Source organism: Miscanthus floridulus, chromosome 9 (assembly GCF_019320115.1).
Source record: "Miscanthus floridulus cultivar M001 chromosome 9, ASM1932011v1, whole genome shotgun sequence".
Classification (NCBI taxonomy): domain Eukaryota; kingdom Viridiplantae; phylum Streptophyta; class Magnoliopsida; order Poales; family Poaceae; genus Miscanthus; species Miscanthus floridulus.
The window spans coordinates 139,152,886-139,172,298 of record NC_089588.1 but is presented as its reverse complement, the minus strand read 5'-3'; the positions used below and the strand labels follow the sequence as shown (position 1 = coordinate 139,172,298).

Here is a 19,413-nt window from a genome sequence, read left to right as displayed (position 1 = left end):
GAAATACGTTGGCGATTTAGAGGAGACGTGTTCAGCAATTTGGAGAAATCGTTTGGCGATGTTGGAGAAAAACCGTTCGGCGATTTTTGGCGAAAACGTGTCGGCGACTAGGAGAAATCGTTCGGTGATGTTGGAGAAAAACCGTTCGGCGATAACGTTGGAGATTTGGAGAAGCGTGGTCGGCGTAGTTATGGCGATTTCGTATTGGAGTTCGCAATGGAGTAGCATGGATCTCGGCGACCATAAGTGGAGATTAGACCATAATGGAGAAAAAGTGGAGATAATTTATGGAGACTAAAACTTTGTTCATCATGAAGCGGAGAGTACATATCTGGTGTGTTTCAAGGATATAAACGTATGAGGTGCTCGATGTGCCACGAGTTGGGAACAACGATTCCTTCTAAGTCACACAGGTGATAAGACCCTAGTCGGGTGACCTCTTTGACGATGTAAGGTCCTTCCCAAGGGGAGGAGAGCTTGTGTATCCCTTCAGTTTTTTGTTTTCTACGGAGAACGAGATCGTCGACAGCAAATGAACAACCTTTGACATCGCGGTTGTAGTACCTCTGCAAGCCTTCCAGATATTTGGTTGTGCGGACGTAGGTGATTAGGCGTTCTTCCTTGGCCCTATCGACGTCCTCTGTCCGAACAGCTGCGGCCTGCTCTTCATCATAGTTTTCCACCCTAGGTGCTCAGAAGGCAACGTCCGCTGGTAGTATGGCTTCTAAGCCGTAGACCAAGAAGTATGGAGACACACCGGTGCTGCGACTAGCTTGAGTACGCAGTCCCCATACTACAGCTGGTAGCTCCTTGAGCCATCTGCCCAGGTGCATTTCTTCTTTCTGATATAGTCTCTTTTTTAGAGCATCAAGGATCATGCCGTTCGCCCATTCGACCTGGCCGTTGGCTCTAGGATGGGCAATGGAGATGTATTTGACGGAGATGCAATGGTCTTCGCAGAAGTCCTAGAAGTGATGGCCTATAAATGTTGTTCCGAGGTCAGTGATGATGCTGTTCAGGAGACCAAATCTGTGGATGATGTCTTCGAAGAGCTCGACTGCTTTCTTTGCAGTAGCCAAGACGAGCGATTTATACTCTATCCACTTGGAGAACTTGTCGATGGTGACATATACGTACCGAAAACCACCTGGCACTGGCCTAAAAGGCCCAATCATATCTAGTCCCCAGCATGCGAAGGGCCAGTAAGCTGGGATGGTTTGCAGCTCTTGCGCCGGCACGTGTATTTGCTTGGTGAAAAATTGGCATCCTTCATAACATCGGACGAGGTCTTCTACATCGGAGATGGCTGTGGGCCAATAGAAACCAGCTCGAAAATCCTTGCCGACCAGTGTTCTTGAGGCTGTGTGGTTGCCGCAAGAACCAGAGTGAATTTCGAGAAGTAGCTTTACTCCCTCTTCTTGCGTGATGCATTTCTATAGTATTCCTTCCTTGGCACTTTTTCTCATCAAGTTGCCGTCTACCAGCACGTAATGCTTGCTTCGACGAATTAGGCGTTCGGTTTTAGTTTTGTCGGCGGGTACCTCGGCGCTGGTAAGGTACTTTATGAATTGCTCCCTCCAATCGGTGTCCGGCGAAGGTACTGTAAGTACCAGCTGCTCGGCGGGGGGAACTTCCTAAACTTCCTTATCCTCTTTGATGGATGGCGCCAGGAGATCTTGAATGAAGACCCCCAGCAGGATCGCGACGCGAGAAGAGCCCAACTTGGATAAATGGTCGGCGAGCTGATTTTGGTCGCGTACCACGTGGTGGTACTCGATGCCGTAGAATTTTCCTTCAAGCTTCCTGATTTTGGCGCAATATGCATCCATCCTCTCGCTGGAACAAGACCAGTCTTTGTTAAGCTGGTTGATGACCAGCGCGGAGTCCCCATATACCATGAGGCGTTTGATGCCGAGCTCAACGGCTATACGGAGTTCGTGGAGACATGCTTCATACTCGGCGGCGTTGTTGGAGGCCGGAAAGTGTATCTAGAAAACGTATCGGAGCTTATCCTTGGTCGGCGTAATAAACAGAATGCCTGCGCTAGCACCATTGATGTTAAGGGCGCCGTTGAAGTACATCACCCAGTGCTTGGGGCAGGTGGCGACATTGGGCTCTTGGATCTCGGTCCACTCAGCGATGAAATCAGCAAGCGCCTGAGACTTGATTATAGGCATGCTTCTAAATTCGATGGAGTAAGTGCCGAGCTCGACAGCCCACTTGATGTTACGTCCGTTGGCCTCTTTGTTGCGGAGGATGTCCCCCAGAGGGAACTCGGTGACCACGGTGATCTTGTAATACTCGAAGTAATGCCAGAGCTTACGCGATGTAATCAGGATGGTGTATAGCAGTTTTTGGACCTGAGGATAACGAGTTTTGGGCTCGTTAAGGACCTCACTGATGAAGTATACCAGACGTTGCACCTTATAGGCATGCCCGGCCTCCTCGCATTCGACCACGATGGCTATGCTGACGATGCGGGAAGTAACGGCGATGTAGATCAAGAGAGTTTCGTCTGGCCGTGGCGCCGTCATGATCGGAGGCTTTGTTAGGAACAACTTGAGCTGCTCGAAAGCTGTATCTGCCTCCTTCAACTAGGAAAAACACTCAGAGGCCTTGAGGAGTTTGAAGAATGGAAGCCCTTTTTCACTGAGGCGCGATATGAAGCGGCTTAAAGCAGCCATGTAGCCTGTAAGTTTCTGTATATCCTTGACGCATGTTGGCCATTTCATGTTGGTGATGGCGGAGACCTTGTTAGGGTTGGGTTCGATGCCACCAGCGCTGACGATGTAGCCCAGCAGTATACCGGATGGAACTCCAAAGATGCACTTTGAAGGGTTCAACTTCCATCGATACTTTTTCAGGTTGGCGAACGTTTCTTTGAGGTCGGCGATAAGCTCATCGGAGGTCTTGGATTTGACGACCACGTCGTCGATGTAAGCTTCGACGTTGCGGCCAATCTGTTGATCGAGGCACATTTGGATAGCCCTTTGATAAGTCGCCCTGGCGTTCTTTAGTCCAAAGGACATGGTGGTGTAACAGTACACCCCGAAGGGCGTGATGAATGACGTCTTGATCTGATCTTCTTCCTTGAGGGAGATCTGATGATAGCCAGAGTAACAGTCAAGGAAGGAGAGCAGTTCACAGCCGGCGGTGGAGTCTACAACCTCGTCTATCCGAGGCAAACCGAAGGGGTCCTTAGGGCAGTGTTTGTTGAGATCAGTATAATCAACACACATTCTCCATTCTTTATTCTTTTTTCGAACGAGAACAAGGTTTGCTAACCACTCAGGATGATACACTTCTTTTAAAAATCTGACAGCTAAGAGCCGTTTTATTTCTACCCTAATAGCCTCCTTCTTGTCTGGCGTGAATCGGTGGAGTTTCTGCTTGATCGGTTTGGCGGTCGGCGAGACATTCAAGGAGTGCTCGATCTTCTCCCGTGGTACCCCGGCATGTCTGCAGGTTTCCATGCAAACACGTTGGCGTTGGCACGTAGGAAGGAGATGAGCGCGCTTTCCTATTTGGGGTCAAGGTGAGCCCCAATCTTCACGGTCTTGGAGGGGTCGTTGAGGCCGAGGCCGACCTCCTTGACTTCCTTGGATTTGGTGGAGGCGCGAGGAAGCTCCAGCTTTGGGATCTCCATGTCGTCGGCGGACACCGACTTGGCTTCGATGACCACGCTGGCTATCTGGATGGAGAGGTCGGTGGCTTCGACGAGGGTGAGACTCTCTGTCTCGTAGGCGTAGGCGATGGAGAGGTTGGCCCGCAGAGCTAGAACTCCTGTAGGTGATGGCATCTTCAGCACCAGATACGCGTAGTGCGGTACAACCATGAACATGGCCAGAGTTGGCCGACCAAGTATGGCGTGGTAGGCGGTGTTGAAGTCAGCGACGTAGAAGTTGATGTGTTCGATGCGGTAGTTGCTTGCCGTGCCGAACTGTACTGGTAGGGTAATCTCTCCAAGCAGTTTGGAGGCCCTACCAGGTACCACGCCCCAAAAGGAGGAGTCGAAGGGTGTGAGATCTAACAAATCGAGGCCTAGCTCCTTTAGGGCTCCAGCGAAGAGGAGATTTAGAGCGCTCCCACCATCGACGAGCACTTTTCTGAAGAGCACCTTCTGGACGGTTGCGTCGAGGACGAGGGGGAAACGCCCTGTGTAGCGAATATCCACCCACTGGTCGGCCCTGCTGAAGGTGATGGGGACCTTGAACCATGGGCGATAGCTAGGGTTGGTGGTGGCGTCTTCCGTAGTGACAGAGAGCACCCGCCGTGCGGTGAACTTTCGTTCTCTTCTGCTCTCAGTAGAGGCGAGGCCCCTGAAGATGGTGGCGACCACCTTGTCGTGGTCCTAGAAGGCATTGTTGTTGCCCCTAGGTGGTCGGCGACCTCCAGCTCCATCGTTGGCGTCGTCGTCCAGCTTCTTGTCCTGGAACTCCTTAGCCAAACCGAGGTAGTTCTTCATCTTGTGTTTGGCGTTCTTGTGAAGAGGGCACGGGCCGTCGAGGATCTTTTGGTACTGTTCGTCGTAGTTGCGCTTAGCGTGAGGTTGACTGATAGTGGCGACGATGTGGTCTGGCCGGCGGTAGCGATTTTGGCTAGGCCTAGGTCCTTCTGCTCGATCACGGCCGCTGTCACGATGGTACCTGCGGTCGTCGGGGCGGCGGTCGTTGTGGCGTCGGTCGTCGGGGCGGTCGTCGTAGCGGCGAGATGGGCGATGAGTGCCCGCATCCTCGTTGAAGCGCACCTCGGCTTCCTCGGTGTCGGCGTACTGGTTGGCCGTAGTGATCATCTCGTAGATGCCAGTGGGCGGCTTGCGGTTGAATTTGGAGTGAAGCTCGCGATGGTGGAGTCCTCGGATGAAGGCAGTGATGACCTCAGCTTCCGTGATGTTGGGAATAGAATTCCTCATCTCAGAAAAGCGTGGAATGTAGCGGCGGAGGAGCTCGGACGGCTTCTGGTTGATGCGGTTGAGATCATGCTTGGTGCCCGGCCGAGTACACATAGCCAAATAATTGTCGGTGAAGACTTTTTTTAGCTCTTCCCAAGATCCAATGGAGTCCGGGGCAAGGCTAGTAAACCAGCTCATGGTGGGTGGCGTAAGCATGACGGGCAGATAGATTGCCATGACATGGGTGTCTCCTCCGATAGCGCAGACAGCGGTGACGTAAGCCTGTAGCCACTGTGTTGGATTCATCCTTCTCTCGTAGGGTTTGACCCAGTGATTTTGAAACCACAGGGCCACTGAAGTGTTTGGAGCGCCTTCGTAAACGCTGGGGGCCCTTCGGGGTTGTGGTCGGCGTCAGCTGTAGCGTTGCCGGCGTCGATCGGCTCGAGAGCTAAGTCCGGGTTGCCGTACTCCTGCTCATACTCCTGGCGGTGACGCACTTCGTCTTCATGGCGACTGAAACGACGTTGCTCGATACGCCGTCGTGCATCCCGGAGGTTGCTGAGGTGCACTCGAGCGTCCTATTCGACCTCCTGGTCGTGTTGCCGATGGTGTTCGGCGTGGTGGCCCCCGGCTCCCCCCTGAAGAGGCAGTGACTGGTCGGTGAAATGGCTTTGACTGGGGCGGCAATTGGATCTCGGCGCAGCTGATCGGTGAATCGTGCTCGTAGAGCACGAAGGTCTCTGATCCTCTCGAATCTCATTAACCTAACAGTGTGCCGCTTTAAGCATGGCAGTGACCTTAGCGAGCTCGGGCGTCTGTGGGAGGCGGGCGAGCTCATTGGCGGCCACTGCCAGATTGGCGCTTGGAGTCTTGAAGACGTCATGGCCATCAACGCGGAGAAATTCTTCATCGAGGTCGTGGTGGAGTGGGAGTGGCCTTCCTTGTGAATCGAGCCGATTATTCTGAGCAGCCTCGGCCCTCGCAATGGCTGCCTCGTTTTCTTGGCGCTGCGCGTGGTTGACGTTCCGGTTCTCCTGAGCAACGCGCTCCTCCTTGGTTTCGTCGTTCCAAGGAGGGCTGTCGACGCTGACGTTGAAGATCGCACCACCCCGGAAGGGTGGGAGAAGGAGTTGCTCGGAGAAGGTTTCGGTGAGGGTCTCCATAGAGCCCTGAGACTCGAAGCCCGGATTTTCCTCCGGGATGGTCTGGAGGGACACTCCGGGGCACCGGCCTAAGTGTAGCATGTTGACGGCTGGCAGAGGCTGGATGACGATCTGGTCTGCGAGTGGATGGGCGCATCCCACCTTGTTGGCGAATTCACCCCTCAGGGTGTCTTGGTAGTTGGTGGTGACGTTGGTGAGCCCGAAGGGCAGCGCCGCAACTCTTGGAGTTTTCTGAGCAGCCTCCGGTAGATTCAGATCAGAGGGTGGTCGGTGATGAACCAGAGCGTCCAGAGCCGATTCAGTGATGGAGAGACAATCGGCGAGTTTTAGACCGACCCAATCGATGGAGTCGATCAGATCGTCATTGTTGATCTGCCTCCTCTGGTATTGAGGAAGCGGGCGGCGGATGGCTGATGAAGGCGACCTCGGAGGTGATTCCGAGATCGGATCTACAGATGCAGGTGCGGGGGTGATTAGCACAGAATCGATCTGCGCCGGCTCGAGGAGCTCTCTGACTCCGTCAGTGTTGATGATCCAGGAGATCGATCCGACCGTGAAGATCTGGCCGGGCTGCGGGAGGGACGAAGAGCCTGTGGAAAAAGCCATCTTGTTCGACAAGGATACAGCACGCAAGCCCCTACCTGGCGCTCCAACTGTCGATAGAACATAGTCCTCCAAGGGGTATCCCACGAAGGTAGATTGATCGTCAGAGGAGCGTGAGATCAAGAACAAAAAGGCAACAGAGACACACGAGTTAGACAGGTTCAGGCCGTCAGTATGACATAATACCCTACTCCTGTGGTCTGTTGGTTTGTATTAGCTATCGTATGATATTGCGTGTCTTTGGAGGGGGTCCCTGCCCATAGTCCGGGGAGCAGGGTTACAAGTCAGTTAGATCTGAGAGATAACCGGAAAGTAATAACTGATTACAGGAATCTTGGGATCATACATATCCTAACAGATCTCGTAGTATCTTAAGGATATCTTCCGGATGTCTTGCGGGAGGCGCCGAGCAGAGTCGTACCCCGTAAGGCTTCATCTTGTGGGCTGGGCCGCCACTAGGGGCACAACCCATGTGTTCTGCCGTGGATATCCGGGGTCGTACCCCCCACACACATGTTTGTGAAGGTTCATCCCATCCTCACCCATCGTTGATATTTGCGCACCCATGCCATACTCTGCATTTGAATTAAATTTTAATAAGGAAAAAAGAACTAATATAAGCAACTAATATATGCCAATATGATATTGTGGTATGCATAAATCTTATTACCTGTGGTGGCGAATGTTGACACCTGTGGTGGCACGTAGAATAATCCACAAGCACATGGATATCGAAGTAGCTTTTCAAATGAGTATTTAGAGTATCGTATCCACAGTCCATGGGGACAAGTGTGAGACTAACAACGGACTAACTTAACCAGGGATAGCAACGAGGTTAAAGATAAACCGGGGCGTAGAGAGAATTGAACTTCTAAGGCTCTTCACTTCTAACTTGAGATAAAATTGTATTCGAGTGTTCACCTGGAGACATTACTAAGGAAGAGTATAAAGAAATATATTTCTTCTGTCGCAACATTGGCCTGCTAGGCCTACAGATGGGAGGTGGACTACAGAGAATCAAGAGACTGTCACTCTCGATATCTAGCACACGATCTAGAATGTAGGGTGCATCTACAAGTAGCCAAAAGTCTAAGCACCATGCTTACACTAACAGTAACTACTTTAACCCAAGAGCTTAACAAGGATTAAAGCACTCAAAGAATTATGATCCTAATGAACACAAGAGCACAATACTTACGTTGAATCAAAAATCAATTACCAGAGATGTCTGAGATGCTGGCTCAAGTAGAACCTGAATCGGTCAAGGTACAAATCGAAGAGAGAGAGAGCACCGACAAGCCCGGTACTCCGCCAAGGTAATTAAATTTCATCGCCAGTACTTTTGCTTGCGTCGTTGATGGGAGTGGTAGTCTTCTCCTTCTCTCCTTCTTGTGTCCCTAGTTCTTGTGCTCACTCCATAGTGATGCTTCCATGTATACTTCCCATTAATTCACAATTCAATTGATGTACTTTAGCAATTAGGGCAACAATGCACCAATGTGAGTGTGACAGCTACCAATTGAATTACATATTCATTTGACACAAACCTCAATTGACTTTAGCAATTAGGTCAACAATGCCATGAATCTAAGCCCTCGTAAAGGAACCTAGCCCACTTGCATCTAGTGTAACAATTAGTGCAAGAATGTCATGAATCTAATCCCTAAACAAGGAACATTGCAATAATTCCCCCTCTGAACAGCCTTACTAAATGGGCCCTTCTCGAGCCAACGTTGTGTTGCCTCGCTCCGCTGGCCTACTCCCTTGGCGAGGACATCGAGCCCGCTGCCCCGAAGGTTCTCTTCTAGCACCTCCACTTGTGTTGCTCGTTGCCAGCCAAAAGATGTGGCCTTGGGAGTTTCACAACACCAGTCCTAAATTGTTTGAGATGGCGAGCTTCGCTGATGTAGGGGTGGTGATTGGGCTGTCACGGTTGGCGATCCATACCACCGTGTGCTCTGGGACATTTTGTTATACGAAATTCCAATGTATAACTTGTTGCTTGAATTGGTAGGAGGAAAGAAGCCAAGAGCAAAGTCTCCGCCCGCAGAGATGAGAGTGTCTTTGTGGAAGAGTGGCTTTGTATGTGTCAGCTGATCGTCGGATTGACAGAGTGAACTCAAGAATATGAGGATGAAGATGGGAATATACATCATATCTATCAGGGCTTTTCTTGTTCTCTGGCCTATGAAGCAGTGTGAAGAAAATTTATCATGTCGTAGTGTCAGTGCAGAACTGCAGATGAAGAATGGTTGGACTGGAAGTATGGAACTTTAGAGTAATGAGTGGACCTGTACTTGCTGTTTTTCTGTCCGTCAAATCGAAGCGTGCAGTGGTTTTCATAAATCACGTTGATAGATGGGACACGCGTAGATAGGATGATGGCAAAGTCTGCAATAATTCAGAGATGAAGGAAGCGATGACCTTGACTAACCAAGCACCGGTGAGCAGACCAGACAAGCAGTAGTGTAGCGGTGACTGCAATGGTCTCCGACGACTTCGCCGTAGTCGCTCTCACACCCTGGCCCCACAGATAGATTTTGTGTTTCTAGAGTCAGCAAACGTGGTCTGGGATGTAAGAAAAGGTGGCTTCTTTTCTTGGATGATCCCAGGCCCAATATGTGCACGGGAGGAGTAGATACTCGACACCTGACTGCCGTCTGCAGCGGGTTGGACTTGGGTTTGCATGCGTGCTCGGCACTTTATCCCGTGATTTTCAGAGGCAACCTGCACATGGTTTCAGGAAATGGAGATACAAGTTACGCTCGCAATTCCGCTCTGCAGGTATCCAATATATATACTATCTTTCTTAGCATCTCCTTCATTTTGACTTCTGTCTGAATGGACTTCTGTCTTATCAAAAGTACCGTCATTCAAATGAGCTTACACACTTAACCGTTACAGGAAACACTGAAATTTAACTGGAAAGGACACGGCTACTGGGGAAACTTGGTACACTGACCATGGCTGTAAAGGACCCTCAGGCTTATTCCTGTGAAAATTGATCTATTAAAGCTTGTTCATATTCCTCAGCAAGTTGCAGAAAAGTAAACTGCAAACAAATTAATTTTGAAACCATGGAAATGCTGCTATAAACATAAAAAAAGATACGTCACAGTTATTTACATTGTAACCTGGACAAGACAAAGAGTGCGAGTTACAGAAACAACAACCAATTAAGCTACTCAAGCTCTATATAAATGCATCACCAAACATTTCATGAAATTGCATATTATGTAGTATATATTTGGTATAAGTACTTTGCAATTTTAGGTGGTTGGATGATGATTAGCAGTTCTATCCAAGAAAAATTAATATACTTTAGTAAATAATTACAAAATTAAATCCGTTGTTATTATTGGTGGCAATATAATAATAGTATTTTACAATCTAGCTAGTATCATCAAATTTCAGTCAAGCATAGCTATTAACCATCAAATTTCAGTCAATTCATAGCTAGTTACCATCAAATTTCAGCCAAGTCATACCTAGCTGCCATCAAATTTCAGTCAAGACATAGCAAGTTACCATCAAATTTCAGCCAAGCCATAGCTAGTTACCATCAAATTTCAGTCCAGTCATAGCTAGTTACCGTCAAATTTCAGTCAAGTCATACCTAGTTACCATCAAATTTCAGTCAAGTCATACCTAGTTACCATCAAATTTCAGCCAAGTCATAGCTAGCTATCATCAAATTTCCATCAAGACATAGCCAGTAACCATCAAATTTCAGCCAAGTCATAGCTAGTTTCCATCAAATTTCAGTAAAGTCATAGCTAGTTACCATCAAATTTCAGTCAAGTCATAGTTAGTTACCATCAAATTTCATCCAAGTCATAGCTAGCTATCATCGAATTTCAGTCAAGACATAGCTAGTTACCATCAAAATTCATCTTTTGTTGTTGCCGGAGGCACATGGAGGCGGATTGATGGGAAATTTTGGTGCCAAGGCCACACACTTGTTTTGGCCGAGGATGAGGCGAGATGTAGAGCGGTACGTGGCTCGGTGCGCCACAAGTTAAAAAGCTAAGTCGCGGTTGAACTCACAGGTGAATTCCATATTCTCAAATCCAAGCTTTATTTATTATTGAACTCCCCGATGTGAAAATTCAATAAATGAAGGGTCAATTTTTGTACAGCTGCACAATGTTGAACTTCCCAATCTAAAAATTCCGTAAATGATCAATTAATTGATTAGGTCTTTGCAAGTATCAAATATGAAGATATTTTATACAATTTTCTATAACAGAAGTCTTGCGTGAAAAATTGACCTCCATTATTGAAATAGAGCAAGTGGTAAGGTATGTTGCATTGATACATTCTTACCATTTTTGTGATTTTGTTGAATAATCAATTCTATTTTATTGATTGCGTTGGTAGGTCTTTTTTTTACCAATTTTATGTTTTCACCCATTATGATATGGATTTAAGCATGGAAATGAGATATCATCTAAACTTATGCATGTATAGGCCAACACATTTATTTTGTGTAGTATAGCAACCAGCAGAAAAAAAGGGCGTACCCAGTGCAGAGAGCCCCCACTCTGTGCGGGGTCTGGGAAAGGGTGTCAGTGGCAAGCCTTACCCTCGCCTGTGCAATGCGAGGAGACCATGACTCGAACCCGGGACCTTCCGGTCACAGGCGGTAAGAATCTACCGCTTGCACCAGGCCCGCCCTTTAGCAAACAATAGAAAAGACCCAACTAATTTCTTCTCTATTAATATATACTAGGCAAAACTCTTGCCGGCACCTTTTTATTAAAAAAGGCGCAACTAGTGGAACGACAGTTTCCATTAAAACTAAAAAATGCACATAAAGTTCGAGTTAAAAGGGCTCAAACATGGGTGGTTATTATGCACGACCAGCACCCTCTGGAGCCAACAAGTTCCTGTAGTATAGCAAACATCACAACTATGTTTACTTGTCCTAGTTGTCTAGTCCATTTCCGACGCTGCAAAGCTCAAGGAATGTATGCTTGACATGGAGTATTGCAGCAGAAACTTGTTCCATTCCTAATCGATCTCGTGATGATGGCATGGAGCACATGAGGCCCAACTTTACCATTGGGAGGATGCAGTTCTGTATCATTTCTGGATTCCCACCATCCAGATCATTTTGTAGCATAGCAGGATCCAAAATCTCTGCTACGCCATGGGGACAATGGGCAGCCACATGTTTGTGAAGGTTCATCCCATCCTTGAATTTTTCATCAGTGGGACACTTTCCGGTAAACATCTCTAACAAAAGCACACCGTAGCTGTACACATCACCCATCGTTGATATTTGCGCACCCATGCCATACTCTGCATTTGAATTAAATTTTAATAAGGAAAAAAGAACTAATATAAGCAACTAATATATGCCAATATGATAGTGTGGTATGCATAAATCTTATTACCTGGTGCAATATATCCAATGGAACCTTTTAGGTTGCCCAAACTCGTAGAATTAGCAGGTACTGCAGTTGAATTAGCACACATGAATCTCGCTAACCCAAAGTCACCTACATATGCAGTCATTTCAATATCCAAAAGAACGTTGCTTGGTTTCAGGTCACAATGTATTACTGGAGTTGCGCACTGGTTATGGAGATAGTCTAAAGCATGTGCAATATCTAGTGCTATGTTGATCCTTTCACCCAAGGTTAGGAATCTTTGCTTATCATAACCATGGTCCTCTGGATGTAGCCACCTTTCGAGGCTCCCATTAGGCATATACTGGAAGATAAGCGCCTTGAAATCTGAGCCAGTTGGATCCACCGTAGAGCACAAGGTAATGACTTTGACAAGATTCCGGTGGCGAGTATTTCTTAATGCTTGGCACTCTGCAACGAAACTTTTTGGTGCTCCATATAGGTTCAGGTTGAAAACCTTAATGGCAACGGGATCAGTGTTAAATGGCAAAATGCCTTTGTAAACAGCCCCAAAGGATCCCAAGCCAACCAAGTTTAGTGGAGAGAACCCATTTGTGGCCTTGGCAATGTCTTGATACGTTATTTTGTCTATATGCACACTGGAGTGTTGCAACTCCTGGCTCCCCTTTTCTCCTGACAAGAATAACCACAAAACATAACAGCAAAATTATAAAAGCAGACAATACAACTGGGACCACTATCTTCCAAACAGCAGGCTTGTTTTCTCCCTTGTATCTCAACTCTGGGCAAAGGGACAGACTTGACCCTGGAGCATTTGAGCATAACCTGTGGTTTCCTTTGAGGGAGACCCTGCTGGAATTGCCAAAGATACCCCCTGATGGTATTGGTCCCTCTAGATCATTGAATGAAAGATTGAGTGACTGCAGAGAACTCAGCGATGCCAGGAACTCTGGAATTTTCCCTGACAAGTTGTTCTGAGAGAGATCCATTTCCGTGATGCTTTTCAAGTTCATGATAGATTGTGGAATATTTCCAGTAAGAAAATTCCCTTCCATGTGAAGAACTTCCAAAACCACACACTTCCCTAGGGTGGATGGAATATCGCAAACCAAACGGTTGTTGGAGATACTAATGCTTACAAGGTTGATGAGGCTGCCAACCTCCATTGGTATGGGCCCAGTAAAAAAATTATTTGACAAGTCCAAGCTTTGTGAGAGTGAAGAAATACTGAAGATGGCACTTGGCATGCTTCCATCGAAGGAATTATGAGAGAGATTCAGCTTCTCTAATTGTCTCCATGGACCTAAACTCTAAGGTATCCCCCCACTGAAGTTGTTCCCATCCAGATGAAGCTCGTACAGTTGGACAAGGTTACCAATAGATTCTGGAACATGGCCTGAGAGCTTATTTTGTGCAAAGCTTAGAATCAGTAAATTGCTCAGATTTCCTATGCTATGCGGGATGCTTCCTGTGAACAGGTTCAGATCCATTAACAGTACCGTGAGGCCCGTAAGGTTTCCAATCTCCAATGGAATTCTTCCAGTGAATTTGTTTTGTTTGAGCCACAGCTCTTCGATCTGAGAGGGAAGGTCACCAACAGCACTTGGCAGGCTTCCTCGCATACCGTTGCCATCCAGGAACAGTTGTTTCAGTTGAGTGCAGTTTGCAAGGGATGAGAGGAAGCTCCAGTCACCAGATTCAAGTTGGTTGTTGGAAAGATCAAGGCCCCGCAGGTTGGACAAGGACCCAAAGGATGGCACTGTCCCAGTGAGTTCAGTACAACAAAGATAAACCATTTCCAGCTTGGATGCATTTGCAAGAGAAGCTGGGAGTGGCCCATTCAATTGTGTTGTTGATAGGATCAGGCTCTGCAGATTTGGAAGCCTGTAGCCAATGTCTGGTGGCAGGCGAGCGGTGAGCGAGTTGTTGGCCATCTCGAGAATTTTCAAAGATGAAATGTTGAAAATCGGCTGGGGCACTGTTCCAGAGAAGTTGTTGAATGTGAGAATCAGTCTCTGGAGAGAAGGAATATTGCTTAGGCTCTCTGGGATGGTTCCAGCTAAGTTGTTTATCGCAAGTGACAACCTAATCAGAGAGGAAAGGTTGCCCAGTGAGGCTGGTATTTCACCGGTAAGACTATTACGAGATAGAACTAATATTTGAACAGGTGCTGCAGTTGCCGTGACAGGTGGTATAGAACCAACTAGATTGTTTTTGTCAAGGTGAATGGTAGTCAGCGTAGAGGTGTTGAAAAGTGACGGAGGGATCTCTCCGGTAAGGCCATTTTGCATGAGCCTAAGCACTTGAAGACGTGTACTGTTTGCCAAGAATTCTGGAATCCCACCTGTCAGCTGATTGACACCAAGGTCGACACTGATAAGAGATGGGCTGCTGCCCAACAGCAAAGGTATATTGCCTGTGAGGGCATTGGTAGAGAGGTTCAGAGTTTGCAGCTCACCAAACAGCCCAAACCCAGAGGGAATGCTTCCTTGCAGCTTATTGTTGTTGAGTGCAACTTGCTGGAGGTGAATGCAATGGTTTAAGTCTGGTGGGATCTAACCTTGGAGAGAGTTGATGCTCAGGTTGAGGTAGATGATTTGGCTCAGGCACCCAAGCTCAGCTGGGATGCTTCCATGGAATCCATTGCTTGACAAGTCAAGGCTTGTAATGGAGCTTAGGTTGCCAATGCATGGAGGTATGGCACCGCCGAGGCCTTCAGAACTGAGGTTTAGCGCGATGACTCGCGGTGGCGTCTTTGAGCTGCATGAAACTCCATTCCAGTTGCAGAAATCAGTGGATGATCTGCTCCAGGAGCTCAAGGCTCCAGTAGGATCAGAGATTTGGGACTGGAAACAGAGGAGGGCTTCTTGGTCAGTATCAGGATCATCACTTGTTGCTAATGTCAAGGAATATGAGAACATGAATACAGCTAGGAGGGGGATGAGTTTCGATGTAGGAGTGACTAAGTGGGCCATCTTGAGGAATCCTAAAGGTCTAGCTCTTCTGATGGGTTCTAGGCAACTTAAAACTGCAAGCAGTAGCAGCCTTGCCTTATATTCTATTGTGGATTTGCACATGCATCCCCTTGGAACATACCCCCCTCCGTCTCAAAATAGTTGTCCAGATTCATAGCTATTGTGGATTTGCACATGCATTCTTTTTTGTTTGTTGATGTATCATTTGAATTTTATACTATTTATTAATTTTATTAGGCACTTTCCCTGAATCTTTGGTTTAATCTAAACTGTTAGGTTATCATAAAATCTATCAGTACAATATCTTCTCAGTTTTCCCTATTAAGTTTTTTATATTAATTAATCAGGCTATTCATTGAACGTTGTGCCTTCTTTTGGAACTGCTGTTATACTAATAAGATACTCCGTCCGTTCCAAATTATAAAGTGTTCTAGCTTTTCATATATATTTTTTATGTATAATATTGACGTAATATATATCTAAGTGCACAACAAAAGTTGTGTACACAGAAAAGTCAAAACGTCTTATAATTTGGAATGGAGTGAGTAGTAAATAAGCTTTAGATGAAGGATAGACGATACATACACTTGAGTACTTGACCCGCCAGACCCTGTCACTTTCACCTGAGCCCCTAATTTTCACCGTCAAAGTTTCATGCCGCGCGCACAAGTTATCGTAGAAAGATTCAGCGACAAAGACTGCCCAACTGTCCTGAATTTCTTTCCGTGAGTACAAGTGTATATTCATATCAAGTGTCGACTAGACTATCAGAGTCCGAGTCATCTATGTGACACCTAAACATTTTGTACTATCAATCAATCAATACATAGTAGTGTGACTACTTGCCCTGTTAATTCTTGGTCGTCATGGATCGATTAGAACAAAGAGAAAGGTTGAAGAAGGAAGCGAGCTAGCTAGAAATTAAACGCACGCACGCACGACCCGACCCTGGAGTCCCTGGACGACGGTCGACGGACGGATGAATCGTCACGGCACCGATGGCGATCCGACTCAGTCGCCGGCCGTGTCATGTTCGCACCGTCGACCTGTCGCCTGGATTGTAATTACCGCCACAATCTCGTCTCGGTCGTACGTAACTCGTAAGCACGTAGAAATCAGAGCACAGTAATTACACACATAACAACGGAGAAAAGTTCTGGCACTACACTTACGCCAACGGCGGTCGAGCACAGCAGCATCTAAACTAGTGAACTGACTGACGTGCGTGCCTGTCTGAGCTCATCGGACAGCTATCGAGGAGGACCGAGACGGTAGACCCGGTCTGCATGCATGCCCGTCGACCGTCGGCACGTCTCATACTATTCCACGGCAAACTGCCAAGCAGTAGATTTCACCGCAGGTCTGATACGCTTGTATGGTAACGCGTGGCATGGCCGCTCGCTCCAGTGTCCAGTGTCCAGTCCCTGCCGTTCAACCGGGTCATCGCATGCCGTTTTCTGCGGGGTTTTGCCCGGTCTATCCAGGGAATTCGCGGACGATGGTGATTGACGTAGTGATGTTGGCACATTGACTAGTAGTAGATCTTTGCATCGATGTGGCCGGCCGGTCACTGGAGTACGTCCAGTCTTAGGCGTACAGCGTACTCGTCTGGTTTGGGGTAAAATGATGAATCGATGCATGCCTGACCTGGAGTTCACTCTGGAAATTCGAGGTCCGGGTCATTGTTTGTGATGATGATGATGGAAGGATCTGGGAATTCGGCAGGATATCATATTTGGATTTGTTGTCTCTACATGGTAGGAAGAAAGGCATATGATGCAAGTAGCATTTTTGGGTCCAGGGAAGACCACGGGTAAACCAAAGTGTATGATCGATAATTCGATATCCTGAAAGAATAGTATAAAATAATTGAGCATGCGTAGCGTAAATGTCTAGAATGATTGTCCACTAACATATCGGCTTCACAGATAATGTATATTTAATATGGTAATATCTTTAGTCCACTTACCAATTGTCCATCATTTCTCAGTCTCCTCTAACATAGCATCGGTTATATTTTGATGCCGCAAAATCATTTTTTTGGCGACTGATGTTGCAAAGTCTTTGCTGGTGACTTACCACTCGCAACTCACACGTGTACGGACGTGTGGCTCATCTTTCATCTTTTTTTTTAACTATTAATATATACAATCAATATTATTCACCTTTTTCACAACAGGTGTACGCAATAACCACTCATTTAACCTAAGTCAATACCCAATTAATTTTTTATACAAGCAAGCTGCTCTTTAGGAACAACTTTGCCATCCTTATGCATAGAGCAAAGAAGAAGTATTTTCCTCTTATTGAACATTGGCTACAAGCCCTACTTTGACTTATGTCTCTTTTTACGTTCCTTAATCTCTTCTCTTGCTCTTGTTCAGTACTGTAATTTTTTATTTATTTATAATTAATATAATATATTTATAAGCAGTAGGGAGCAATTCCTGCTGATCCCTACAAAAAACTCTTCGTCAATGTCCCTGTACTGTACTCGTAATATGGTGATATAAAAAGTAACACAAAAGTTCGTCCTCCTATACCATAAACTTAGGGTTTGTTTGGATGGACTAATGCTAATAGGTAGCTGTTACCTGCTAAAATTAGTACAAGTGGATCTAGACAGGTCTTCAAATAGAACAACTAACTATTAGCTAACATGTTTCGTAACTATTAGTTTCACTAGCAGATTTGGGGCTACTAATAGGTGCTAATAGGTTTGAGCCTTTCTATAACTACCTATTAGCAACATGTTAGTTGGTGGATCCAAACAACTCCGAGCCTTACTAATAGTTAGCTTCTAAACATGCCCTTAGCCTCTGTTCATCATTGCAACACATGATCAGCACTTGGCTGAAAACAGAATATGGTTTGCCAATATTGGTTTCTTTGTTTCGGTTGATGCAAGTAATTTGAAAATACTTGTACAATTTCATAAATTTGAGGTTTTGATGAATTCTTTGCAAGATATTGGTTCTGGAAAGACACACACATCGAAGACCAAGTCAAGTCAAATTAATGTTATCATATTTCTTTTTCAAATAGCAAATAAGGTTCTTCGAGTAATACTCATACACACATCGAAGACCCAGTTGATTTCCAAGCCTTCAGGTTTTATTGGAAAAAAAAAAGGCAAGGCACTATACAATATAATGGCACTCGGTGATAGCACAACACACCCTTCGCAGATTTAGTTTACCAATGGCAGGCTCTCGTCTCTGCGGCCCGTTGGTCCTCCTGCTGCTGCTGGCAACGTTCTTTCTGCACGGTGCCACCAGCGATGAGACTCAGACGCGTGAGGACGATACGCTATGCATTGCATTGCCAATGGATTTTGCTTTGTGAGCTGATGAGGTTCCCCTTGATCGATTTTTTTCCTTCCTCCTTGCGTACAGCAGCTACCGGTGTCAAGCTGCTGGAGCAGGAAGTAGTATCCACCGTTGGGGAGGAGCAAGAGGGCCATTGGTTGCCTCCCGCCAAACTGGCGCGCCCTCGACGGATTCTCGCCGAAGCCGAGCCGGTTCCTGCAAGGAGAGAGGCTCCTGATGGTAAGCAATTAAGCTCTGTGCTATCCTCAACTTCATTCGGTATATATAGGCCCAGCAGGTAATTCACAGGGACATGCATGCTCCGTGATCCTAACTTTTGTGCACTTTCCACTAGATAATAAGGGGTGGAGCGGGTGGCATGGGATTCCTGTTTCCCCTGGAAATCGCTAGGTATGGCAAGGCGCGCAAGCCGTGCAGGTGCAGCTAAGAACGAAGATTCTGGAGGCTGCTGGTCTGGCGTCGCAAAGACCAGGACCTGTGGATCTAATTAAGCATTGAATGGGTCGAATAAATAAGTATGTTAGTGTTTGCACATTGTGTACTTGGTTCATGAAGAAATTATGTTACAGCAGTTCAAAAAAAAATGTTAGAGCATATTGTCCGAGAATGTTAGAAAACTTTTTTTTTGGCACACATAGTTTAATTAAGATGATGAACATGGCGAGTTAAGCTGGAAAAGCTTTATAGTGTATATCTGATATTCCCTCTATCTTCCAATATATTAGGTATTCTAGAAATTATAGGACAACTGATTATATGGTAAAAACAAATGAGACATGTAAGTATATAACCTTTCTTAAACCACCGTGAGATATTGTGCTTAACGTATTTTGAACATGGTGGTTGGGTTTGCTTTGATGATACGGATTAACTCAGTATACGCATGTGATTGGAGGCTAGGACATTAAAGCGACAACCTCTGATAATGAAATTTTGACGGACGGGCTCGTGAAGATGCTCGTCTCCGTTAATGATTAACAGCTAATCAGGGTGGCTGTCTTCCTAAATCTGTTATGTGGTAGTGTGAGCTTGTTGCTATGTGGTGAACTGAACATAGTTTAGTTGGTTTCTAGTGGA

General features: G+C 46.5%; 1 long non-coding RNA gene and 1 pseudogene across 2 annotated transcripts; one reads left to right on the top strand and one right to left on the bottom strand.

The window, feature by feature from the left end:
- Window positions 1-11,499: 11,499 nt before the first annotated feature.
- Window positions 11,500-15,162, bottom strand: LOC136483102 (probable LRR receptor-like serine/threonine-protein kinase At3g47570; annotated as a pseudogene).
- Window positions 15,163-18,105: 2,943 nt separating this feature from the next.
- On the top strand, window positions 18,106-19,017 carry LOC136483103 (uncharacterized). 2 transcript variants are annotated; one of them, XR_010765306.1, is made up of 3 exons: window positions 18,106-18,302; window positions 18,406-18,555; window positions 18,671-19,017. It is a non-coding gene; the product is annotated as an uncharacterized lncRNA (long non-coding RNA). The 2 variants fall into 2 exon arrangements; XR_010765307.1 differs by having other exon boundaries at window positions 18,403-18,555.
- Window positions 19,018-19,413: the final 396 nt, after the last annotated feature.